The sequence below is a fragment of the Ambystoma mexicanum genome, chromosome 7p (assembly GCF_040938575.1).
Source record: "Ambystoma mexicanum isolate Mex_15411 chromosome 7p, UKY_AmexF1_1, whole genome shotgun sequence".
Classification (NCBI taxonomy): domain Eukaryota; kingdom Metazoa; phylum Chordata; class Amphibia; order Caudata; family Ambystomatidae; genus Ambystoma; species Ambystoma mexicanum.
Genome location: NC_090939.1, coordinates 231,336,885 through 231,364,772, shown reverse-complemented (window position 1 = coordinate 231,364,772; position 27,888 = coordinate 231,336,885). Strand labels below are relative to the sequence as shown.

At 45.0% G+C, this 27,888-nt stretch overlaps 1 protein-coding gene across 3 annotated transcripts in view; it reads left to right on the top strand.

The window, feature by feature from the left end:
• The window catches only part of DOP1B (DOP1 leucine zipper like protein B), a 1,145,257-nt gene that overhangs the window by 87,076 nt on the left and 1,030,293 nt on the right, over positions 1 to 27,888 (top strand). The gene's annotated exons all lie outside the window — the stretch shown is intronic.

The following is a 27,888-nucleotide window of genomic DNA, read 5'->3' as shown; positions in this document are numbered from 1 at the left end:
ACATGATATCTCTGCAGTTATTATCGGGCTTTCATGGGTCTCTTCATAGCAGTCCAGTATTATCATTGATGACGTGTTGATTTGGTCTCCCTGTTCAGTTGGTTTCTCAGGATTTTCGTTCGCTTTATGTTCAGGTTCTTGTTCAGAGTATGTTGACAGGTACATCAATGATTCTATGTTTCCTTCGTCACTGTCCTCTGTTCCAGCAAATGGGATTGAGTTGTTGGTTTGTTGAATCTCTTCTGATGCTTTCTTTGAATGTCCTTGCAGATTAGATTGCACTAGTATGCTCGTTTTAGATCTGAATATTTTTGTTTCTTGACGCTGGTTTTGTATAGCTTTTTTATTTTCGTTTACACTGTGCATTAGATTTCTCAGAAATGCTCTTGAGCCATTTTGACGCTTTTTAGTTAAGGTCTTTTTGGTTTTTTCTTTTATTTTGGGTGCTTCACTTGGATTTTGTTGTTCAAAGATGCTGTCATTTTGCGTCCCCTTTTTTGGCTTTCCTATAGGGGTGTCTGTTTTTGGATTTTGGTCAGACGCTTCAGAGGACTGGATTTTGGCAGCATCACAGGGGGGTGAGTCTGGAGTTAGGTCAATTAGTAGAATATCGCTGTCGATGTTCTTGTTCTCCAATTGTGAAACCTTTTGATTTATCACTGTTGACTTCTTTTTTTGGTTTATAGTTTGCGTCCCATTATTAGTATTTTTTTTGGCTCCTTGGGTTCTGTTTGTGTATTCAAGCTTTTTGTTGCTGTTATGGCGATAAGAGCTTCGATTAGTGCGGCTTTATCCGATCTGTCTTGTCTTGCTATTTCAGCAAGTCGTTGTTGACAGTTGTAGCTGATCTCTGCTTCTTTATTAAGATGTTCTTGGATTTTTGCTATTATCACTTCCAGACTCTTTTGTTTGGCATATATTGAGGCCAGTAAGGTCGTGTGCTCTTTCACAGTCTCCATGTTCGATTCGTGGAGCTTTATGTATGGGATCATGGTTTGGGTTGTCACCGCCATCAACATGTTTTGGAGGTCGACCATGGAGGTCGATATAGACTCTTGGGGAGCTGTCAAAGTTGTTGCGCAAGTGCACTTTCTCTGTTCATTCGTTGGGTCCATTTTCTCTGGGCACATTGATTGGTTTTTGTTGGCCATAGGATTACCAGGTCTAGGGTTCATCTCGGGTCTGCTTATCAGAGGGAGCGTTTGGTTTGTTCTTTTTTTTGAGCTTTCTATTTTTGTCCTGTAATTCCATTAAAGCCTCAATTTCAGTCAGATTGAGTGATAATCGCTCGATCCGTTTAGCGTTGATGGGGAATGTATTTGTGGCTTTCTGTTCAGGGGTCCTTATGCTTTCATAACGATTCTTCCATTGAGTCTTTGCATGCATTGCTCTCTTTTTGTGAGAATAGGCTGAGAATGGATGATCGATCCTTTCCTCACTTCATACTCGCCACTGGTTCCTGACGACCATGGTTCTTCTTTAAATTCACTTAATGTGGTAGATGGATAGGTTGATTGGAACTGCACTCCCGTCGAGGCAGAGGAGTAGTTCTTAGGTATGGTTTGCTGTATATCTTTCAGTATGATTTGTTTGGTTTTCTCTTCTGTAAAATTGGTCACAGTGTTAGACTCCATCAAGCAGTGCTTCATTTTGTCTTTTGCGGTGGATTGTGTCTCAAGGCTGATTTCTTTGTTTCCATGGTGAGGATTAACGCTATCTAGCTTTGAGGCTGTTGGAGCATCTAGCATGTTTGTTTCTGCATCACTGTGACAGGTTCGGCTGTCTACATTTGAAATGTCGCAGTCCGCCTCTCTGTAGGAGTTTAGTAGGCTGTCAGCATCCTTGGCTGAGATAGGAATGCGGGTTTATATACGCATTTCCTCCATGATTTTTGTTTGCATCCTGGTATTGGGGTCTGCCATACTTATTCTGATTTTGTTTATTTTATTTAATGTTTTTTGGCTTGTGTCTTTTGTATGACTTTGGTCTTTGGTATCAGCTAATCCCGGATACAGATTCAAGCCCAGGCACACGGGACAGAAGAGAGCTCCCGGAGCCGCGTGACCAGGTAGTACTGGCGCACGTTCCCTCTCCCTCTCACAATGCTGGGTGCCAGAAAGTCAGCGGGGCGGCAGGAGAGGAAGGAATACCCGAGTTCGGGCTGTTAGAGAGACGGTAGGGTAAGCCGCAGGTTTGCAGCGGGGAAGGGAGGGGGTGTGTGGTCAGACGGCCTCAGGAAGGGTAGATGGGTGATCTTCTCACTTCTGATGCTCAAAAAGAGCGTATGCACCGCGCCGCACCATGGGAGCACCGGTGTTCATCAGCAGAGTCATGGGGGCGGGCCAAGGGTGCTTGGTGCCGAGGTACCAAGGCTGCCGATGCCGCTCCTCCACACCAAGCGGCGCGGCGGGCTAGGCAGGGCGGTGTCAAAGAACTGGTCGGGCTACTTCGCCTGAGTTAGTGTGACACAGTAGAGCGGGTTCCGGAGGTCTGGAGCCGACGCCGGTCGCACCGACCTGTTCACCAGCAAACAAACGTTCAGGACGGGGCAGGAAGACCGGCAGTAGTCATGGGCGGGTGGTAAGATTCAGTTGTGCTGGAGCTTCCTGCTTTCCGCGAGTCCCGCGGAGTCCTGCAGACTCCACACTCGACCTCCACTCTCAGCGGCCCGCTCCGCGGTCTGTTGTAGGTTTAGTAGAGGCAATAAGCTCCTCCGCTCCGCGGTCTGTTGTAGGTTTAGTAGAGGCAATAGGCTCCTCCTCAATAGAGCTAGAAAGAATACTGTGGCAGCTCCTGCAGACTCCACACTCAACCTCCACACTCCGCGGCCTGCTCCGCGGTCTGTTGTAGGTTTAGTAGAGGCAATAGGCTCCTCCTCAATAGAGCTAGAGAGAATACTGTGGCAGCTCCTGCAGACTCCACACTCGAACTCCACACTCCGCCGCCCGCTCCGCGGTCTGTTATAGGTTTAGTAGAGGCAATAGGCTCCTCCTCAATGGAGCTAGAAAGAATACTGTGGCAGCTCCTGCAGACTCCACACTCGACCTCCACACTCACTCGGTTTAGGGATTTCACAATCGCATGGTCTAATTTCTGCCTCAAATCTGAATCTCTTGACAATGATTTATTTTTTTACATAGTATAGGGGTCATAGCCCCAGTTTTAAAGAACGTGCACATTTCTGAGACCAGGCTAAGAGGACGAGCAAAATAATGAAGTTTGCCTTGGATCACTTGGTGTGTTCAAGAAAGGATGCATGGCTTTCAACGTGGGTCTTCTGGATCTAAAGTGAACAACTGAACTGCTGCAACACATGTCCCCTCCATCCACCAGCTAGGCAGTGAGTTGGATTTCAGTAACCAGGCCCTTTTTACCTTTGGCCCCTAAGTGACACCTGGGTGTTAGCAAGTGGAGCAAAGGATATTATTTTAGAAAAGGGAAGGTGTATACATCAAACTTTTTGATGTATTCCTAGTCCCTCCTTTTGTGTTTTTCTTTCCTTTAGATTTGCTGAAAGGTGACCATTATTTGTGTATCTTAGTTGTCATTTGTTGCCTCTTGGGTGAATGTAAAGGAGTGCCCCGTTCCCAGAGCTTTCCAGAGCATTGTTGGTTTGGGACTGTTTTTTGTTTGAAGTGTGTTTCTAGTTTGTGTTAAGTACTGCCATGATTGTCCTCACTTGCTATGTGATTTACTCCTGCCCTTTTAGTTGTGGTAAGGTTTTTATTTATTTTGGTGAATGTGCTGTGAGCAGCTTTTTTGTAACCATAAAAGGTAATGGGTGCCGAATCAGTTTATGAACAATTTCTGGGTTATTTGCAGATTAGCAAATGGAAAGAGGAACGTTAAGTGTCAGGAGTTTGTCATTAAGGCCTTGTTAATACGTGTGTTCCATTGAGAAAGTGGAACTTCTCTCTGCATCTGAAGGAGGCCTTTTGAAGTCTACGGGACATGTCGAGTGCAACCAAAGGTTCCCATTATCATAAAAACAGGACATTGAGATTCCTCATCGGATGTTTGCTGACGTTTAAACAACGTGAGCCACGTTTAACGGTCCACATATTGCAAATCCAAGATGTACGGAGTGGATGTGCGCTTAGTATTGGGAATAAATAAAAGTGATACAGTGGTGCGTGAGATCCTCACAGAAATCTCATCTGTATTACACTGGTCCCACTTTGACAATGTGGGAAAACATATTGTTGTGTAAAATGATAGGGGACGCATTTCTTTGAAGAGGTTTGTTTTTTGAGTGATGTGCTGCTTGCATGTAAGACTAGTGCAATGCTTGTTGTTTTGCCATTGTGCTGACCTGTCTTGTGAGAGTTGCACTGGCCCCCATCTGTGGGCAGCGTCTTCTTTTGGACAATGAAAATGCAAGTGCCAGACTGCCAGTAACCTTGAAGGAACTAGCCTTAAATGCACAGCCTTTTTTGCAACGGCTGATAAACGGAAAGTCGTGTTAGCCACGGATTTTAATTGCTTTTGTAATGTAACAAAATGCCTGTTCAGTGAAACATATTTTGGAAATAAATGTATTTGCACTTTCCGTGCACTTTATTACTTCATTATAATGAAAATGCTAGGATAGTAGTGCCAGCTACGATGCATGTGTTCATAATTGCAATGTTATTAAATGTTTACATTAACACTTTATTTCAGTAAGAAAATCGCGTTTGAGTTTATTATTTTATTTTAATAGGTTTGTTTCTTGGTGTAACAAGATGTTATTTCCCAACTCGTTGGTACTCCTTTCATCCATTTCAGGAGATTAAAAGGCTGAGTCCTCCTTGCTCACATTTGAACCTGTGAACTGTGTGTTCCACACAGATTTTTGCAACAGGACTTTTATCCTACTGAGCTCCCGCCTATCTTACTGGTGGAGTAGGAACGGTAGTGTGCCTCAAACTTCGCTTTTTGTGCCTCAGTGTCAGCTCCCCTCTAATCTCCCGAATGCCTCAAAGCTGCCTTGCGGTTTCAGGATTTCCGTGAGATTTGTGGCAGTTTGAGGGCAATTGTAAAGGTTCTTAAACCCTTGGTCTGGAACTTTGGAAGCAAGGGATGAGGACCAAAAATAAATTGATGAGAGAAAACATCCTTACAGAAGGAGTTTGTTCTGTGTTGATTGCAGATTTTGCTCTCAGCTATGATGAGGGCACCCCGTTTACACAAACTCCTGAGCACAGAACTATGTGCTCAATAACATTGAGTATGGTGAAGTAGATTACATATTTTCTTTCGGCCTTTGATTTAAAAAGACAAGGCTTAGCACCAAATAAGGCCTTTACCCATGTAAAAGATACACCCAAAACCGTTGAGTGCATTTACTTCCTAAAACAATTTATCAGGCTCAGAATGTTTGTGGAAAAACATGACAAAGCAATTTGTATTTGATATGTCCTGTGTAGAAAAATGTGTCTGCAATTTAAATGTGATTTGTATTCAATGACCATCTTCACTGTGTGTTATACATAATGTTCTAAATGATGAGGCCTATTGTAGCATTAAGTACAGGAAATCTAAATGACACTTGTGTGCCATAGAAAACCGTAAATAATCTCAATGACTGTATTTGCAGATTTATTATTCAAATAAGACTATAGAGCCATACAGGAACTAACATGAAAATGCTGATTACTTTCACTTGGAGTCCTTGCATTGGAAATTCAAAGGGATCTACCCGAGTCTGGTGATTGAAGGTGCGGTGGGGTTTTGAAACTACTTAAATAGGAACATTGAAACCCTTTACAGAATTTAACCCCCCCCTGGCCTAGCCCTGCCTAGGAATTTACATTAACAAAACATGAATAGCCTGCCAAAGGGCCTTGGGTCTGTCCATATTGGTTATGGAGGCCAGCCTGAGCCTTAGCAGATGGTCCAACTGATAACCAGAACTTCAGAGGGCTCTGCATAATTTTTCAGAGTCTAGGCCTGCAATAAGAACTGCTTTAGCCAAATGGATCAGAGAGGTTATCTGTCTCACACATTTATAACATGGAAACGGTAGCATGCAGGTGATGCATCCCTGCTGCCACCTGCAGGAAAATGTCAAAGTCCACACTAGAAAATCTGATTCATAGTAACATGATTGAAAATATTACATTAAATGTTTAATCACTAAATTGATCAATGCATCCAATGCAAGTTCTGATCATCATGACATTTGGATAGTTTCTAGATAGAAGGCATATCTAGTAGAATATGTGAAATAATTATACCGTGTCACATTTTGAAATTGCAAAAAAGGCAAAATTGCATAGCTGTACCAAATTTTATCATGGTGCGATCATTCACTTTTTTAAATTCGCAAATTGATGTACAGAATCTGAACATTTTATTTTTATTAAGCTACCTTATTTTAATTAGAAATGAGGGTCCCAAAATTAAATTGCCATTTTCTTCAATAGGAGAGGTTTCCCTTTCACCTTTTCTGTATCATGGGACTGGGAACACAACACCTCTGTCAGAAGGTAGAAGTGGAGTAAGAAAGATATATAATTCCATGCACACAGGACAGAGGGAGGATGATTATAGAATATTGGGAGATGAACATTAAGAATTGGAACACACTGGAGATGGGGGAACAGAGTTTGAAGGACTGGCCATAGGCATATGGGAGACCAGTCCATTGAGAGGATGACCAGTCTATGTTTAGAGGTTGATTTCCAAATGGCCAAACCGAAGGAAGGGTTTGTGAATGCGTCTCCAGTTAATTCTCCAAAAATCAGAAGGCACATCTCAAAAGGTAAATGAAACTCCAATCAATCCGTATAGATTGGCCAGAGTAAATCTGGGAAGACAAAGGAAAGGGAGTTCCGTGGATTACAATTTTGAAAAAGGAGCACAGGTGCTTATATACAGTGCCCTGTGTTTCCCTATTTATATGGGACACAAGTGAGTTACTCCTTTAAAGCCCAATATTCTTTGCATTGATAAACATAATTTAAAACAGAATGCATCTTGTTGCAACTTTAATGTGGAATTGCCTTTGTAAAATTAATGATTATTTAAAATATAGTTAGTGACTTAAGCTGGTTCAGATTAATTTCTGGTCATGGTATTGTTTCAAAATACCATTGCCTAGGGTGATATCTTGCATTAATGCAGCCATAGTCCTAGGTAGGTGTTTGCACAAACAAAAATGCATGCTGAGGGAAATCATTCTATTTTAATAGGAATTGTGCATGGTGCAAACCCCTGCAGTCCCCTATCTTTCAATGTGGAGACACTTGTACGTTGTGGAAGGCACTTTGATTTTAACATTGTACATGTTGGAGGGACATGTTAGAGGGGAATAGTGTATTTTCAGCCGAAAAATATATGTAGGCTAAAAATCATGCACAGATGCATAATGTTTTGCAGGCATACATAGACTGAAAAGTTGCACACACAAGTAGCTTGAAATTGGTATGCACATACACAAAGTTAAAGCTGCATATTTGGCCGTATTGTAAGTCACACACGCACACAGATATAGACTGCAAGTGACATACTCATGTTTAAGGAAAGTCCTACTTGCATGTTTAGAGAAAGCTGTACCCATTACTTTTGAGAACACAGTACAGTGGAGAGTTCAGAATAGAATTCTCAGATACCTTTGACTATTATTTCAAATTCAAATTTGTAGGAAACATATGTAAATTGGTCATTGCCTACAGTCAAGTGGCCTATACATGGCCAACACATTCACTACCTCACACCTGCATGGGGGAGTTGTTTATTTTGTAAATGCATTTTAAATGTTGTCGTCATGGAACTTTCTCTGATACCATGCTTGTCTTGATACTGGAAAAAAATGTGTATTCTGAAATGTGGTTTGAAAGGTTTCCATTTAAATATTCATACACTGGCTCAGAAGCGGCAATGTTAGTATTGAAGTAAAACTGTGTTTCTGAGACCAAAGATGTTATAGGAATAATTGTAATACCTAGTGTCTTTTAGAGTGATATATAATTTGTGGTGTGGGGTGAAATAGCCACGGATGCCTTGAGTAAAAAGGCCTGCCCTGAAATAATGTGGAAATGAGGCTATGCCTGCTCTTTCAAAGCAAAAAGGAGTGAAATTGGGCCTCAAAACATTAAGATACATAAAAAATGTCAATTGCCTGGCATAAGGGAAATACCTGTGGCAAGGTTTGCCAAATTATTGGAGAGCTGAAGTAACATTCTCAGAAACAGCAGTGCCCAGAATATTAAATGAAAATGTCGATGTTGTGTTTCAAGCCTTCACAGCAGAATTGCGCATTTTTACTGTGAAAGAAACAAATGCATGAATATTCATTTTCCCCTTTAAACTGAAGTAATGCCAGACTTAAATATGAACTTGTTTTTTGTCTATCATGAGCCCATCACAACTGAAACAACCATGCACAGAAGCTATAATGGCAGGCTGAACTGGGTTTAAGCAGCTGCAGTAAAATTGAGTTTCTTTCACTGGTGAAATGAATCCAATGCCCTTTTGTGTTTCCTCCCAAGTGACAATGTTCACCAAAGCCGCTAAAAATGTGATTATGATTTTCTTTATTCAACAGTTGTATGCAAGGGACAACTTTACAGTGACCATTATGTGTTGTAACTGTGTGCTTTCTAAAAAACCTTGTTTAAAGGTAAAATGGGTTTTAAATGGAGGCGTTGTGGTTTCTTCACATGTGAAACTAGATTCCAAGACCCCTGTTGTCATGGAGATTTAGGCCTGGCTCACTTCAAACATGAATGCCTTCTCTTAAAAATACAACTTAAATACTTGTAAGATCAAATTTGCTGTGTGGACGAGATAAAGACAGTTCTGCTCTCCAGTTTTATGTCCCAGGTCACACAGGCTGCAATAAAAACGTGCCTTAGCTGGCCATTAGCTCTTGGAATGTGCTAATTAATAATGCTAATCACAACACACAGCCCCTCTTGACATCACAGCCAGGAACGGGGACTTGCAAGGGTGGGGCGCAGTGGCCAAGGAGTGGTTTAACTGTCCATTGTGTAAAATGGGGAAAATAATTTTCATTGTGTAAAATCAATAATATTTATCCCACTAGTCATAGTGAGATTTCTGAAGAGGTGTCAAACCCTTCTGGGCAACCCAAAACTATTTTTGTAAGGTAAACACAACTGAAGTTGTTCAGGAAAAGGTGATGGGGACCTTATTGTGTTTAACAGGGATGCAAACATTTAATAAAACATGTAAAATATGATTCATATGTTGCCCACCAAGGGACACATTTTTCACTGACATAATTCTGGAATAAATGAAGAAAAACGGTATCTTTACACCAGTATGACGCATAGACACCTGAGGAGGCTTAAGTGATTCACTGAAAAAGATAGCGTTAAAAAATGCCTTCATATTTGTCAAAATATGGAGATTAAGGGCATTTGTCATGCAGTGATATTTCTTTGTCCCCAAACCAGACCAAGCCCCCTGTCGATGCAAGATGATGGAGGGGTCTCCTCCCTTGGTATCCTAAAGCAGTCCCACATTTATTAGACCTATCAGCACACAAATGGGAGTGGACTATTGAACATTAACCAATCCCTTCTGCGAGAACTATGACACATAAGTGATGTAATTAGCCCCATAACTAAGTAATCCCGCCTCGGATCAGGGGGCTTTCCACTAACCCCTGAGCTGAGTTACATGCTGAAATCTGGAGAAACATCCCAGCAGTGGTGCGCCGACGCTCCCTGATGACCAGTCCAGCCCTCTCCTCTAAGTAGAAATACCACAAGCCATAGATTGCATAAGCCCTATATTCTTTTAGCATTGCCGTAGAGTGTCCCATTGAAAATCATCTCCCCTATTTGCCCATGTATTTCAGTCACTGCCCCATTGATGAATCCCCATTTGCCTGTGTAAATACTTAGTATATTTTTTTAAGTAAATCAATTAATTTCCCCATTGATTTCACAGGATTTGTATTGTTGGAAATCAAAACCAACCATCTTTTCCCAGTGTATTGTGAATTGGTATAGTCCTAAAGTTTTGCCCAAAAGAATTCATCCCATTGTGCCCGAATTCCCATCTGCAATTGTATTTTCCCATTGCATGTCATCCTAGCCCAAAAACGATTTTTCCTCTTGTGAGCTACCCCATTCCCCAGAGCTGGTCGGTCATTTTTAAGCATCAGTAAAAACACATTTCCATTTGTCCTTTCTTTCCCATTGCCCATGTGTTGAATATCCTAAGACTGATTTTTCCCTAGTATGCTAACTTGTATTCTCTAAAAGCCCTGCCTGTCTTTCTAAGTGTAAGCAGAACATATACCCTGTCTTTCCATAGTGCTCTAAAAACGAATGTTTGCATTCTTTGCTTGCTCGCTATATTGTTTCTGTAGACCATATCCCAAAACCTTTTGTTCCCACTCCTTGCCACTGCCTTCCATCTAAATCTGACAAGCCTAGTGGATGTTTGGGGGTTTAGGGGGTGAGGGTTACTGGGACGCAAGCATCATTTTGTGTGCCTGCACTTTCCTGTTGTTTGCATTCATTTTGTTGGTGTTTTGAACTGTTCTCTGATCTCAGTGTACTGCTTCATCAAAAAGGATATTTTGTTTTTGTGTTGCCACATCTAGGGGTGAACTGGGAACCAAAAGAGGCTCTGGAAATAATTTTCAAAGTGGCCCCATATTACACATTTTCAGATAACCCAACCCTTTTCCTGTGGAAAAATTGGGAAATACCACACAAAAGAGGCCGAGGGGGCAGAGGCCTACCCGGAAATCCCCAGAGTTCCTATACACCAGTCCACCCCTGGCCACAACATTGGTGGCTGTAATTTGCTGATTCTAATTTGACATTAAATAATAAATTAATAAATATCTTATTGATGCACACCGGCCTGGTTCCTAGTCCATTGTGGCACGGGGTGTTTGTGGAGGTTGGGTGCAAGACGGGTTGGAGGCCTTCTTAAGAAAGGATCCGTATTGTAGAAATAAAAAGCATTTTTATTGTGCGCAGGCCTCCAGATAAGGTGCACACTAGGCCTTTTTATGCATGAAAATCTTGTAAATACGACCGCTTTATTATTCTCCTGTGCACATTTAGACATAAGTTTAGAGCAGAGGGCAGTGCAAAGGTCAGGTTACTTGACAGAACCCAGAAGGCGTCTTTTGATTTTCATCTGCATGGATGGAATTGCAAGCCATGGATAAACGCCTCTGAAACAATACATTTCTCAGAAGCCTTTCAAAAAAAGAAACTGCACACTGTAATAGAAGGAATGGTTTATTTCCATTTAGCTTCTGCTGTGTTGCTGCTCATGGAGCAAACAGAAGCACTGTGCATATTTTCCTAGCAATTTAGGATTGTAAAATTAATCAGATGGAAAACTAAGTTGCAATTGAGAATTAATATTTTGTAACAAATTATGCTTTTTTTACCAGTGAAAGTAAACCAGTATTGCACAATTGTATTCCTGTGCTGTGTGCCTAATCATGCGGAGGCAGATCATTTTTACGTTTATAATTTAAATTACATTACAATTATAAAAACAGTTTGTAAAATTATGACTATGCACGTTCTAGTTTACATCCATTCAACCTTGCAGTCAATGGGGTACATTACTATGAATGGTCAGTGGCAGCACAGTCTTTGTTCAAGGGTCATTGTCATTACACCAATCACAGGTGTTCTAACCTCTCAAATCTCCAAGACTACACTTAAAACATCCAAAACCTGACTCTCCAGGAAGCGCAAGCGCTGTTTAAAAACAAGCAAAAAATAGAAAGTCAGCAAAACCTGTCCCTGTGATAGACCAGATAGGCATTTAACTTTCTGTCGGGCATCATACATGGTTCGTCCAACATCTATGCACTGTGATTATTATACCTCAGTCAATATTGAGTTGCCCTACCTCTGAAGGATGTTAGTCAATAAGATAGCTCAGCCGGTTGATCACTCGCTGCTGCGATCTGTGCCTGATCTGTAGGTTGCAAGTTGGAATCCCGGCACGGCCAACTCACCCTTTCATCCTTTCAAGTTCGATAAAGGAGTACCGACTTCGGTTTGGTGATAATTGTGATCAATATGTTCTACGTACAGCGCTTTGCCAAAAGTGCTATATAAATAACCATTTGACCATGAGATTAGATATAGAATTTAGCATGGAGCCCTTGCCTCTCTGCACTGTTGTACCATAACATTGGCATACCATTAGGTAGTAATAGCTCCAGGAAACAAGGACTTTCATTAAACATCAAAAGACAATTCTGCTGTCGAACCTCAAAATACACAATACAAATCAGGTTTGCTTTACTATCTAATTGGCTAGTTTTTTGTGTTTAAAACATTTAAATATATACAGGAGAGATCAAAAGGCCAGACCTTGGAGAAATAATGAAAGGTGTATTCTGTCACAATGCAGAAAGCTGCTGCACTTTAATGATTGCCATACAGTTTTTGCACGTCTGTTGGATGCACTGATTGTGCAGCACTTTTCTAGTAGGGGAAGGAGGTCCCTGAATTGCTTGTGCAGTGTAATAAAGCGTGACAGTGGCAATATATAGCAAAGTATTGTAATTTTTGGATTATACATGAGGTGGCAACAGCTGGAAAATGGCGGTAGTACCAGGGTATATGCAGATGTGTTAATTTTATTAGCTGATAGTGCCTGGAAAATGCCTATCCGGTGCCTATATCTAAGAATCTGCAACCTGCGTTTCTCCAGCTAGTTTGGACTCGGACTCCCATGATCCCTCACCATTGACTGTGCTGACTGGGGCTAATGGGTGTTGCGCTCCAAAAACCTCTGATATCCAAAGGTTGCACATAGAAAGGCTGCATGTTGGATTGACTGGTGCTTTTTTTTTCAACAGACTCAGAGGGGCAAAATTAGGTGAAAACCAACCCCCATTCCTGGCCCAGCATACCATAAAGAAACGGCTACAGGGCGAGGCACACGCAGGGGGACAGCATCCACGCATTTTTTGAGAGGTTGGACGCTGTGTCCTTTACACACACACGCGATCCCCCGTGTGTTTATGGAATTAAGAAAAAAAAGAAATGCATCAATTTGAAGTGTGTAGTGCCGCGGCTGGGACTCTTAACACCGGTTGTGCGAGTGCATAACCAGACACTTCACCATAAAACCACAGGAATTGCCTATCCTGTATTAGTGAAATGTTTCACATTGACCTACAAAGATGCGTATATTGTATTATCACCAGCAATGCAATGGGGACGAGCATTCCGTTGGAAAATGTTTATTTGTCCTGTACACTTTCGTCAACTGTGAAAGACCAGTTACATGAAATGTGCATATTTGGTTTATGGTTGGTTCACTTTCTGTGACGTCACTTCCAAACGGGTGTCTCACAGTCCACGAAATGGTGTGTATTTTTAGGACTTGCGCCCTGAATAGATGACAACTGTGGGTAAATGCCACTTCCTTTAGCACCTGCTCCTCCTGAATGCACACGTATTGCACTACCTTGAACATCAATGTGGTCCGTCCTGCCCGTAACTGGTCCAGCAGGCGCACCGGGCTATACTCTGCTTTATTAGCGACGTGCCCTGACACAGACCTTTGCGTGGGGGCGGGGGGGAGAGAGAGACTCTTTGGAAATGACGAGTAAAGCCGCGTGCTTTCCAGCGGACTCTCCCTGTGTAAACAGCCAGCAGCGTGCGATGGCGAGGCAGTGGGCGGGAGTCCACGCTTATCTGGGTGCAGCACTGATGGCATCAGGGCAGTGTCGCGCCTACGCCAGGGCAGTCCGGCCCTTTACTTGCTTCTCTCTCTCTGAGACCTAAAACATAAGGAAAGAGTAGGTACGCGAGGGCGTTGCTTAAGCATCATTGAAGAAGCATTAGAAGTGTGGCATGTATACTTGGTGAGAGCTTGCCCTATTTCATGTGGACAATTACATGTTTCAGTTTGATAGATTCGTCTTCCTTACACATGTCAGGAATGTTATGTCCTGGCACGCGGTCATGCGGGCCAGGCTGACCAATGCTGGGGGCACCCAGCCGACTTCCAGGGACAAGGGGGTGGGGCTGTCAGCCCGTGCACACACGGGCGCTTCCGGCACCGGAGTTGCCCAGTAGGGGCCCCAGCGCCTCGATGCAGAGTTGCCCAGCAGGGGCTCTTCTGACATGGGCCGGGGGAGGGCATCAGAGACAGTGTTGCCCAGCAGGGGCACTGTCAGGGTGGAGGGCCCTGCAGCACAGGCACTCTGCCTGCCATGCAGCACCACTATCGCGCTGCAAGAAAAGACACACTGCAGGCAGGAGTCAGTTTGCATCGAGGAAACGGCTCGCCTCTTTTATTGTGTGTCTGTCACATGGTCACAACATGTGACCGTAGCACGAGCCCAGGGTGCGACCATTATCCCAGGAGGGGTGGCACACCACACGCCTCCTGTACCATAACAAAAAAAAACACAAACAACAACAACAACAGACATCGCACTAAACCCGCAAGTCACGAACAGCAATTCTGGCTCCATTTGGGAGTCACTGATGGAACAAAGAATCGAGCACTTGGACTCTGGCAGCTACCACCATGCAACATAGACTGAGCATTCTGTACATGTTGAAGGTGACAGTAGGGGCTGGTGGCCTGCTGGTGGCACGTTGGTAGTCCTGCCACTATTAGGAGACCCTTTATTAATCTGGGATGAGTGGAACTTCAGCCACCGAATGACACCATTTTCAGATAGAGCATGCCCGCAATATGAAGGACCCCTTAAGCATGTCCAGGGTCTGCAGGCTCCCAGCATTTACATGGTTGGCTACTGAATCCATTTGGAGCCCTTGCGGGGCTGCAGGAGACCCGCCCAACTTCCATTAGGTCCGTTCAGGACAGTCCAGTTAGCCGCTTCTGGGGGCCCCAGGGGCCACATCAGCCTGATTCATGGCTGGTGGGGGGCAGGAAGGGGCAGGGCACTGGTGGTGGGTGACAGGCCACTCCTTCACTTCCCCTTCCATGCATGGGCTGCTAGCAGGACACTGCTGATGGCAAGGGGGCCTGCAGGCACTCGCAAGACTTGCAACCGTCTTCCGCGCATTCCCTTTTGCTTTCTTCTTGGCAGTCACCACCGCCTGGCCCAGGGATGGCGCCGGCATTGGCAGGTGCGCACTGGCGCGGGGGTTGCTAGGTGGCGGCCATGCACTTTCTGTAATGCGCTTAACACCCCTCCTTTCTGGAGCCTGCAGTCAGCATCCACTTCATTTTCAGATGTGACTGCCCCACACCAGAGCACGACAAAGTGTGTTCTTTTGTTTTATTCTTTTAAAATTCCCTACACTTCCAAAACACCGGGAATTTCAGAGAACTATTGACATCTTTCCGCTTGCCTCAGCACGGAGCGATGTGCCGGTGTTGTATGCTATCCTGCGGGCCATGGTAGCTTGTGGGAGGCAGTGTTCGGCAATCTTCGGAGTCACGGCCACTTGATGGCTACAGCCATACATGCAGCCCGAAATGAAAAGCTAATGTCATAGCCCGCCTACAGCCCGCCCTCCAACAGCTCTATTCAGGGATTGGCCAGAGCTTCCATGTGGACGTTGTTTCAGGGCCTTCACTCTGTCATGGGAAGCCGAATATCATACAGCATGGTATAATATACAGCTTCCCATGTTGTTTTTTTTTTAATACTGTGCCAAGTCTGGGAGCCTAGCATTCGCTCAGTTGTACATTTGCGCACTTGTTATTTTAAATGGTATAATCATAAGAAAGGTTGTACTGTTACAGTAGATGGGGCACTTAAACATGTTTTATGGCATAATTAACCTTTCTATATTTTATTCCAACATCACACTACAGTCAAAATAAGAAAGGTTGTACTGTGACAGCAGATAGGGCGCACATGTTATTATTTTAAATGGTATAATAAGAAAGGTTGTACTGTTACAGTAGATGGAGCGCTTAAACATTTTTTATGGCATTATTAACCTTTCTATATTTGATTCCAACATCAAAGCACGAGGAATCACTCTTAAGGATAAAGGGGGAGGTGGGGCTCAGTCACACTACTCTGTCATAATGCAGGGGGGTGCACGGTAGGGTCTCCCTTCAGCATGTGTTATTGGGAAGGGAAGTCAACAGTATTTTACGTAATTGGTGTTAAGCTCCCTGTTCACCCGCGGCTTGGTAAACTGTGCACACTATCACACACTGCTGCAAGTGACTGGTATGGGCTGCGCTATGTCATGTATACAACACCACTGGGTTAATGAGGCTCAAGCCCCCTAGCTAAAGTTTGGGCTGTTTGTATGGGGATGAAATGCAGACTAATGAGAGTCTGTGTAATTCCTTTCCTTTTGTCCTCAGCAGCGCTGTTCTTCGGCATTCATGCATTCAGCCATCACACACTACAATGGGGCATTTCCAACCGAAAGATCCCCTTCCCCTTACAGCTACAACTATCAATTCTGTGTCTAGTTCCAAGACAGATCTATGTGATTACTGTGCCCCAATTACTGTGACCCCCAAAATGTTGACTTTTTTTATTTCAACCCCATTTTCACCTCATATATATGCTGGGAGAGACACCATCAGCCCCCTTACATGTATTATGGTAATTCGCATCCCCTGTCTCCCTGGGGTTAACTCTCAATGACGCAAGTCGTCATCCTGTTTTACGTTTAATCTGGTCCCTACCAATGTATCGGCACCACCGATCTCCTCCCTTGACACCCCCATACCTTTTCATTGTTGGGGTGCATGATATCATGGCCTGAACGCAACTATGGTAATTCACAAAACCTGTAACACACATCCTGTTTTATGTTTACTCTGGTCCCAAATGATGTAGAGGCACCACCTAGCCCTTCCCTGGATACCTCCATACCATTTGATTGTGGGGGTGCAAGATATCATGGCCTGATTGCACCTATGTTAATTTGCATCCCCTATTTCTCTTGTGGTAATTCACACTAACACATGTGGTCATCCTGTTTTATGTATAACCTGGTCCCAACCAATGTAGAGGCACCATCTACCCCCTCCGGAACACCCCCATACCTTGCGATTGTGGGGGGTGCAAGATATCATGGCCTGAACACACCTATGGTAGTTCGCATCCCCTATCTCCCTGGGGTAAACTCACACTAGCGCATGTGGTCATCCTGTTTTATGTTTAATCTGGTCCCAATCAATGTAGATGCACCATCTAACCCCTCCCTGGAGACCCCCATACCTTTTGATTGTGGGGGGTGCAAGATATCATGGCCTGAATGCACCTATGGTAATTTGCATCCCCTATTTCTCTTGGGGCTATTCACACTAGTGCAAGTGGTCATCCTGTTTTATGTTTACTCTGGTCCTAACAAATGTAGAGGCATCACCTAGCCCCTTCCTGGACACACCCATACCTTTTGATTGTGAGGGGTGCAAGATGTCATGGCCTGAACACACCTATGGTAATTCGCATCCCCTACCTCCCTGGGGTTAACTCACACTAGTGCAAGTGGTTATCCTGTTTTATGTTTACTCTGGTCCTAACCAATGTAGAGGCATCACCTAGCCCCTCCCTGGACACCCCCATACCTTTTGATTGTGGGGGGTGCAAGATGTCCTGGCCTGAATGCACCTATGGTAATTCGCATCCCCTACCTCCCTGGGGTTAACTCACACTAGCGCACGTGGTCATCCTGCTATATGTTTAATCTGGTCCTAACCAATATAGAAGCGTCCCTAGCCCCTCCCTGGAGACCCCTATGCCTTTTGATTGTGGGGGGTGCAAGATATCATGGCCTGAATGCACCTATGGTAATTTGCATCCCCTATTTCTCTTGGGGCTATTCACACTAGCGCAAGTGGTCATCCTGTTTTATGTTTAATCTGTTCCCAATCAATGTAGATGCACAATCTAACCCCTCCCTGGACGCCCGGATACCTTTTGATAGTGGGGGTGCAAGATATGGCCCAAACACACCTATCGCAAATTTAATTCTATCCGCCGCTCCCCACAGTAAACCCTGTGATCTTCCGGCTAATGGCGAACGATGCCCGATCGTCCGAAACTCTGGAGACAAACTAGTTTGGATCTTTTTAAACCATCCGCACCACTCCTACGTGAGCATATGGCTCTTTAGTAACGTGCATGCAATGGATGGGGTTGCAGAATAATTCTGAGTCCAAATAATGGAACCAACTCGAAAAGATGGCAAAGGTACGGTTTTATTAACAATTATCCAAAACAGGGAGGTTACAACGGACATCAACGGACGTTCGCTCAGGCTCTTGACGATTTTCTCATAAAAACATCCTTATATGCAAAGAATACGTCCGACGTGATGTCATACTGCATGGCAAATAATAGGAAACCTATCAAAGGCTGTGATAGGCTTAAGGGGAACAACTAAGTATACATTGCATAGGGACTAGGATTGGGATTTGCTGCCCACTGTCAGGTGGAAAACTTATGCCTACCTCTTAAAACTTGTAAAGTACACAGTTTATCATTGGTCTTCAAACTAGAAGGCCCTTCACTATATGGCCCTCTACAATTGGTTCGCACGCTCTTTTGTTTGTTTGTTTGTTTGTTTGTAGTGCGCCGACCGCTCACAAGCATCGGGGCGCATACGAGGAGACAGAGACACAAAAGAGGATAGTACATTGGACGTGACAGATTGACACATAAGGAAGTTAGCAGTAGGTGGCGAGGGTTCTAATCGGGGATTACTTGAAGAGCAGAGTTTTAAGTTTTTTGCGGAAAACATGGAGATTAGTTTCCAGTCTGAGACATGTCGGAAGATTGTTCCAGAGGGTTGCCGCGCGGGTAGGGAAAGCTCTTCCTAGACCTAGTTCTTTTTTGAATTTAGTAGTTATCAAGCCCTTAGCTTCGGATCTTAATGTTCTGGTCGGGATGTAGGGTGTAAGTTTAGTCTTAAGGTAGGCGGGTGCTTTTCCATAAAGGCATTTGTGGGTTAGACACAGGGACTTGAATTGTACACGGTCTTCCATTTTTAACCAGTGCAGGTCACGTCTGAAATCGCTAATGTGATCTCTCCTGGATTTTTGTTTAATGATTCTTATCGCCTGATTTTGAATCAGTTGGTACTTATGCAGGTTTTGCTTGCTGGTGCCAGCAAGGAGTGCGTTACCGTAGTCCAGACGTGATATGATGGTAGCTCTGGCAATGGTGGCACAATTCTTTTCATTAAGAAGAGGTCTAATTGCCTTGAGTAATCTAATGTAGTAATTGCAGGTCTTGGTGACGTACAAAGCTTGAGCATCAGCGTTGAGTGAAGCTTCGAGAGTCATACCAAGTGTTTTGACCTTATCAGCTACTTCGATGTGGGATTCCTTGATTTGAAATGCCTTGTAGTCGGATGTCAGTATGGCGTGCGCCTGAGAGGATCCAAATACCATCAACTCAGTTTTATTGCTATTCAGACACATCCAGTTGTTGTTCATCCACACTTCGATGTTCTTGTAGAGGATGTTCACTGTGATGGCTCGTGCCATGTCTGGAACATTCGGTTCACTTAGCAGCACGTAAACTCAAACCCAGGTGCCAGGAGGTGGACTGGACATTACCTCCCCACCCAATTAGCCCAGCATCTCTCATCAACCATGGCTTCTGCCATGAAGATTGTTTTAGAAATTGGCCTTGCAAAGTATCCTTGTCTGTGGGAATATATGGGAGTGCAGGCTCTCACTATCGTTGTTCTAGGACTCCAAGCTGAACTCTATTTCCATCCTAGGCTCACATGACAGGAGACCATGAATTGGCCCATTTTGCTGCAGCCAACATGACCTCTGACCCTTTCAGTACAACTCACACAAAGGGAACTGATGTATGTGTTATTATTGTGTTACAATGCAATAATACTATTATGTCCGTGGCACTAAATCATAGATATGTACTGCGAATCATTTAAAATTCCAATCCAAAGCATATGTGATTGTGCACTTCTAACAGGCAGGGGATTGGCGTGCAGGCCAATGGTGGTATGTGGGTGGGAGCATATCTATTCTCTGTCTTTGCATCAGGTGGTGTGGGTTTTCTTGACTGTGTTTGTGCTTCTTTTTGTCACTTTGGTTGGGTGCATTCTGGTACATGTAGTGATTTTCGTATTGGTGTACGGAATGGATGTTGTTACGCATGCACTGGATCATTTTCTTCAATTGAGACACACCTGTCAAGCCCCTGCACCCACGCATGCTATTACTGTGTTGCACCTTGATTTCCCCCTCTACACTTGCACGTTCAATGCACTCACTAGCAATAGTAGGTTTGTCTCCCCTTACCTTTTTTTTATCATTACTTGTTGTACTATTGTAGCAATTATTGATCCTTGCTCTAATTCATGGTCTACCTTCCCCTTTACCCACCCTGTCTGCCCTCTGTGCGCTTTCAGCGGGTTTTGCTAATTGCATGAGCGCAGAATATTTGAACAACAAATATAATGCATACACTGCGCACACCCACTGCTGATCGGTGTTATACATGCCCATAATTCAACAGTGCACATGCCCTTGTAGTTACATCCACCCAGCATCCAGTTACACAGTCCACTGTGACGTGCCATGTACCCAGGCAGCATGGAGTTGCGCAGCACCGTGGAGTCGTGGGTTGAACCAGGACATCTGGCACAGCAGTGGGTGATGAGGTGGCGGGCATCACACACCATCTGCATGTTCAGTGAGTGATAGTTTTCTGTTCCGGTAGACTGCCTCCACAGCATGCCTGCCCACCAGCTCCACATGTGTTCCGTCCAATACACCTATGATATAATATGGGATTTATAACGCGCCTATACACAAGTGTTTCAAGGCGCGATGAGGCAAGGGAGGGGAAACAAAGGGAAGACTAAGACAATGGTCTTACTAGGCCAGTTGACATTGAGATCGCGCAAGTGCAGGGGAGGTGGGGAAAGGGAAAAGTGCAGGGGAGGAGGTGGCTGTGCAATACATAGGATCAACAGTAAAAAATAAATTAAGTTAAAAATAAAAGGTAAAAGTGCAGCCAGCTTGTGGCAAGTGCAGGAGTAAGAGCAGACATCAAGTGTCAAGAGCTTGTAGGTGACTGTAAGGATACAGAAACAGCCACCTAAGTCCAGCTGTTGCCTGGGAGGCAGTGCAGGTGTGCAACTGGCGGGGGAGGGGACCTGGGCCCGAGATCAGAGGCTAGCCAGGTGACCAATGCAGTTTCAGTCAGGAGTTCAGCAGGGAAAAGGGGGAGAAAAGAATCAAAGAGGAAGGTCTTGAGGTCCTTCCGGAACCGGAGATCGTTCTCAAGTTTCAGGGAGGCTGTTCCAGAGGGAGGCCCTATCCGAAGAAAGAGATCTACCACAAACTCGTTGCTTGGAGAAGCGACTGACCCTGAGGGAGTTCGAGGCGGATGAGCGAAGAGCTCGACAAGGAAGATATTTAGGAAGAGAGAGTTGAAGGTATTGAGGCCCCAAGCCTCAGAAGGCCTTGTGGACAATGCAGAGGGTTTTCAACTAAATCTTCGCAGCCACTGGGAGCCATTGCAGAGATTTCAGTCCTGGAGAGATACGATCCCTGGGCTTGAGGCCAAAGACAAGTCTTGCAGTCCTGTTCTGGATGAGTTGCAGAGGGTGCAGAGGAGAAGCAGGCAGATTTAGAAAGAGGCTGTTTCAGTAGTCCAGCCTGAAGAGAACCAGAGCTCTGGAGACAGTGAGCTTCTGGCGGAAGGAGAGGAAAGAAAGAATACCTATGTGGAGGTGCAGCAGGTAGTGTAACTTCTTAGAGATCTCAGAGATGTCAGGAGAGAAGGAGAGTGGGGAGTCGAAGATGACCCCGAGGTTTTTAGCCTCACAGGTGGGAGCAGAAAGAGGGCCAAGAGAGGCTGGCCAGAGAGCGACAGTAAAGGAGGGAGCAGGTGTGCCGATGAGGAGAACCTCCGTCTTACTGGCATTAAGGCCAACACTGGGAGTGTCGATCGGAGAGGAGAGAGGTCAGCCAAGCCAGGGCCTGATCAGTGATACACAGGTTATCACTGAGACAGTTGACTAGGATGGCATGGTTGAGGCAGAAGAGAGATCCAGTCATACCTGCAAGGGCATGGAAGGCAATTTTAGTGGCATTGACCTGGTCAGCAGTCCTGGGTAGGATGATGTGGTCTCCAACCTGAAACAGGACATGCGAAAAACAGGATTGCAATATCCCATGCAGTTCACCCACAGTGTGTTGGTATGTGCCCGTGGCTATGAAGTGTAGCACAGACACTACCTTGAGCAAGTGGGGGGTATGGCTGTACGGATATGGATCAGGCTGACCAAGTCGTCATGGATCAGGTTCGCTATGGAAGTGATGTGTCCTGGTCTAGCTGGTTCAGGGTGTGGATCTGGCTTTGGCTCAGGTTGAAAGGTGTGGCCCTTATGCATGGAATTGGTGGCTGCTTCAGCTTCCTGCAGTGTATTTCATTCCCTTCACAGGGGGTGATTCCAAGGAGCACAGACCAACAGTTGCCACCAACAGATTGTGGTTGCTGCAGTCCAGAGGTAGGTGCACAAAACACAAGAATTCCCAACAAGTAAATCTGGAGAAAAGCGCTTGGGTTCTACTAGGGACTCTGTTTTTGTTAAAAAGTCCTTCTCCGTTTGGCACAGGCTTGAAAAGTCTGCGTGCGGAATTTCATTTGGAGCTCCCTGGTCTTGGTTAACTAATAAGCCCAATTTATGCGGTTCTTGCAGGTTCTCAATGTTCTCAAAAGCAAAGAAAGTAGTTATCTTTGCATACAACGCTGTCACAGTTCCTGCGATTGGTGTCCTGGGCCCTTATGCATCCTCGGGGCCCTGATCTCCCACAGCAATCTGCCAAGCTCCTGTCTCTCTACAGCACTTGCATCTGCACACAAGGTTCGCACTCCTGCGGCCCCAGTCCGTGTAGCACTCAACATGCCTAGCACTTCATTGGTGGCTCACCCATGAGCTCGGACTCCCCTCATTTAAATCCCTTTTCCCTCTTCCTTGCTGCACTTGCACATTCTGAATACTCACAGGGCATAGTAGGTTTGTTCTTTCTACCTCCCCCCTGCTCTTAAATACTGTGTTTTTTTTTATTGTGTTTCCCACCCTTGCTCCCTCCCTGCCCTGTGGGCGCTTTGAAACAGTATTTTCTTACTGTATAAACACCCAACAGTCAAAAAATAAATAAATACGTCACTGTCACAGTGACAGTTAATGAGGCAAGTCTCTTAGCACGGGTAAGACAAGCCTGTTTGGCTGCCATGGCATTACTCAGCAATTTTGGAGTCGATACTGTAAGGGGTGTGGAAAACTTGGTCTTCCCCCCATTCCCGGGGAATTTTCTTTACAGGTGGCCAGAGAAGGGCCATCACTGTTGGATCCCGACCCAGGGGGTGGACGAGCGAGGGAGGATCACCTGGGTGGAGGGTCCTTTGGGATTGGGGAGGGATTCCCTGAGGGCGAGACATGGTGCACCCTTTTTTCCAATGGCCCCCTAACCGACATTCCCTGCTAATACATGACCGCAGACTTTTCCCTTTGACAAAACTCCCCGCTCTGCTAGAACACAGCGAAAACCAACCGAGGCACTTTTTCATTTCTATCCATGTCCAATGAAGGACAGGCAAGGTCAGGCACTGAATACAGAACAAGCACACCTGAGAACTGTTAGCATACCACAGGTGTATAAAAGGAGTGAGCCAAAGAAACAGAATGAGTGAGGTGGGGCCTGAGCTACAGGAGTCTGAGTACGAGAGCACAGGCGAACTGGGATGCCCAGAGAACCCGAGACCTGCTGAGAGTGAACTGAGGGACGATACGCTGGGAGCCTATGGTGTAAAAGGGCTAACTAAAGCGTTGCGAGGGAGCCGGATCTTCAATGAGCCAGGAGGGGGGTTGAGAGCAACACTGTTCTCCAGAGTGAGGTCTGTGATGGGTGTTCGTTTTCTTGGGCCAGCTAGGCCGTCTGGGCCTGAGGAATACTGGGCTCTGATACCCCAATACACCAACCTGTTGTGAACTAAAAAAAAAGTCTTGTGAATTAATGAGAAGTAGCAGACTTCCTGAGGAGAGGTGACACAGAGGAATTGTTGCCTAAATGAACTTTGAACTTGTGCGACCAGAACTGTTTTAACTTTGTAAAAGGAACTTTATGCAGTGCTTTTGAAAGCCAGGGGGCGCATGCTGAATCCCAAGTGGCTCAAGACCTGGGGTAGGGAGCTTTGGACCAGCTCCACTACTATCCTGACCTTTACTTTGAAGCACCCTTTTTATTTAGTCCAATCCAATGCACATTATTGTATTAGAGTGTGAGGGCAAGCATAGGTTTAACACAGACACTTTTTGTTTTGACTAACTTGACTGACTTTGGACTTATATTTTAGTTGATGGTCGAGACCATTATAGACGTAGGGCTATTAAGCAGTCTCCAAACCCCTTTCTTTACAAAATAAATGTTTTCATAAACTTGAATCTTTGTGTCTGTGTTTCTCTCATGATACCATGCCTGTCTCACAGAGGTCAGAAATGAAAACCAGGCACAACGTTTCTTTTTTAAAACAATTTTAATAAATGTTTCCAAACAAAATAACATACAGACTTTATTAATAGCTTCCGATGATACGTCACATTGTTGTCTGTTCAACCACCCAACACCCTTCCTTCCTCCCTCCCCTCTGCCTATTGCACTTGCGATATCTACCAAGGTATATAGCTGCTTGCTTGAACTTCTCTCCATATCTCTATTTCCCCCTTTGTGTGTTGGTGCGGGTGTCTGAGTGTCTTCCTGTGCAGAGGGCATCAATTCCTTTATCATATGTTTCCAGGCTGTTAAGTTCCTGTCCTGCTCTTCCTGACCCTGACGTGGACGCCTCTTGCCACACCGTTGTTTCTGCCAGTGACCATTTCAGGAGGTCCCTCAACCACAAACGTATGACTGGGCCGCTGTGTGCTTTCCACCCCATTGCAATCCTATGCTTCGCCAAGATGTACGCTATATCTCTCAATTTGCTGACGTGTCTTGCCTGCTTTGGTCTCTGAAACATACCCAGCAGGCACGCCCCTGGGGAAACCTAGTCTGACGATAGGCCAATCCTGGTTAAGGTCTGGGCCACTTCATCCCAAAATCAGCGTATTTCCAGGCAGGCCCAGAACATATGTACCAGATCTGCATTGATCAGGCCACATTTCAGACAAGTTTGTTCTGTTGCCTTACTAAATTTTTCGATTTCCTTCGGAGTTAAATATGCTCTGTGTGTAACATATAATTGGATCAACTATTTTCGCATTTCTGGATACTTTCTTATGATACCTCATGGTTCTACTCCAGGCTGCGTCCGACAGTGGCTCTTGCAAGTCTGTTTCCCAGCCCTGCCTAATCTGTATCGAAACCAGACACAAAGTTGTCATGTTTTTGGTTAAAGACTTGTATTTAAAGGAAAATGGGTTTGGAAAATGCCTCGCTGGCCCTATTCTAAAGAGGAGTTTCCCTACCTAAAGACCACAAACTGTCTGTGTCAGGGTGTCAGAAACTAAAAAGCTGTCCTTGTTTCCAAAACGTTGAAAGCAAGCGTCCCCAACAAGCACGATCCTCCCCGCAATGAGAGACAATGAAGGACTCTCCCAAAATGGGAATAAGGCCAAGACAGAGTGCGGGTGAGCGTAAATGGGAGTTTATCAATCAGAATAGGGCATGCAAAGAACTCTGCAAAACTCCGAGAGCGCTCTGTCTGACAATAGCAAAGACAGGCGTATATATTTACAAAAAACGTCATAAGAACCTACACACTATAGGGGGCACAAGTTCATGGGGATTGGGTGGCGACGACTAGCTATAGGTGCTGCTGTGATGTGGTTGGCTTTGGCTGGAAGACGTCACTGGTCAGCCTCGTGGGTTGGGCTGGGCCTGGCAGGGTGGCGGAGTTCATCCGGGCGGTGTTGTCGTGCCATCACGGCCAATGTCAGAGATGAATGTCCTTTCCTGACTTATTTGCCCTAGGCCATGCACACCGCAGTCATTCACTTGCTCCAATATTATCTTCTTTAGTAAATCTTCCAATAGGTTATATTACTGGTCAATGCAACACAGGAGGAATGCACCTTGAGAGGGGTCTGGAGGCAATACGTCAGGACATAGTTACCCGTGTCCTGTTGACCGGGGCCATAGGTCGAGGGGCTAAGCTTCAGGGCCTGGGACGGGCGGTACAGGTCTTTCTGCCTTGTTAGAAGTTGTTATGGATGTTCTGCTGTGTGTTGTCAAAGTGTTGGGTGTCCTGATTGCACAGGGCCATAAGTCTGAGATGGTCCGGTGGGTTGTGAGGTTTACGAGGGGGCGCGTGTGTTCAGGCAGAGGTTTACTGCTGTGCTGTAAATAATGCAGGTGGCGGGTGGCGGCCTTGGGTGCTACAGAGGGGGCTACAAGTCCTTGAAGCGGCTCCAGTCTGGTTGGGGGGAGGTAAAGCAGCGCGGCGCGGTCTCTGCTCTCATGCCTTTTGGCAGCCTTCGCAGGGTGGGAGGGGGAATGGCCTTGCACGTATTTCACAGAGGTATCTCCCTCGTGTGTTGCTGAGTTAGGTAAAAACATCAAACATTTGAACATTCTATAATACTTATTCAAGTCATTTTAAAACATGCATTTCAACTCTGCTGGATGTGTCTCGATTATACCCAGTCTAAACACCGTATTCGTACACTACGTTTTAACAACTACAGTATTTAATTATATGCATATACAGTTGCAGTAAGTGAGGTGGTAGTCGGGTTGGTTGAGTACATAGGAAATGTCTCGCCACTGTACGTGACGGTGGTGGCACATAAGGGGCTTAGACATACACACATAAGTGCATCTCTTGCGCATCCTTCACATGAGTTCCACAGTATGGTTACATTCGTTTTCTCGTATACTCTAGCAGCATTAGTTCAGTTATGGCGCGAGCCCATGGGATGTAAGTTTCTCAGTAATACCCGTAACAAATAGATTCTTGGTGCGTTCCATTATTATTAGCACCCAACTGCAATGGTGTAGGCTCACCATCGCTTATATCATAGAAGCATGATTTCTGATAATTATACATTTTACAGGCTTTTGCAATATAAAGGATTTTGTGGAAGAAAGCATCCTTTGAGTAGTTTTAACATTAATATATAAAGATTGCCTGTCATCCAATGACTATTTTACTGTTCTTTTCATTGCCTAGGCCTGCTGGCCGGGTCATGCTGGGAGCGATGATACACTGCGGGAGGTGAACTGTTACAATGTTAGTGTATCACACTAGCTCATGTCCGTCTTATTCGTGGGAACGTGCTCGCAGCGGATCTGCCAGGGTGCTGCGGCAACACGGATGACCGAAGCCCTTCAAGGGTGGGGGCCGCGCTACAGTGTGCTGAGCTCACACCATCTTTATCAGACAGAATGGTTTCTAGGCCTAGCTAAATTTTAATACATGTGGGCAATTAATACGTGTGGGCAATTAATACGTGTGGGCAATGTCTCCAGTGGGTGAACCCTCCACCACCTGGGCCCGGGTGGCATGAGGGGACGCCCAAAGGAGCCATAGCCCTCACCTGGGGAGAAAGCGCAGGTGAGGGGGTCTTCCTGGACCAGTCCTCCCCTACAACGTCCTATCCTGACTCTCACACTATAAACAAAATAACAAAGTGAGAAAGGAAATGTCTTCAACCTGATATTGGCAAAAAGAGTTGATGAATGAAAATTAAAATGGCGCCAGCAAAAATGTTCTCCAAGGTGAAAAGAACTTTGATCCAGAAGGTGGTTTCCTTCCCCTGGATTCTTAAATGGGATGGCAATGTCTCTTTACTGACAGATCCTTTGTGTCTTTCCTTGATTAACAATACTCCTGTTGGGCAACAAGTTCTGTGACCGACTTTCTTTAACACAAGTTTCTAATTTGTCTAACAAACACTGCCCTTCTTTAGCATTTCTTGTAGCTTTGCAAATCGCCTGGTATACTCCCCTGCCAGGACTCTTTATGCACTTCCAACTGTCTGGTATACTCCC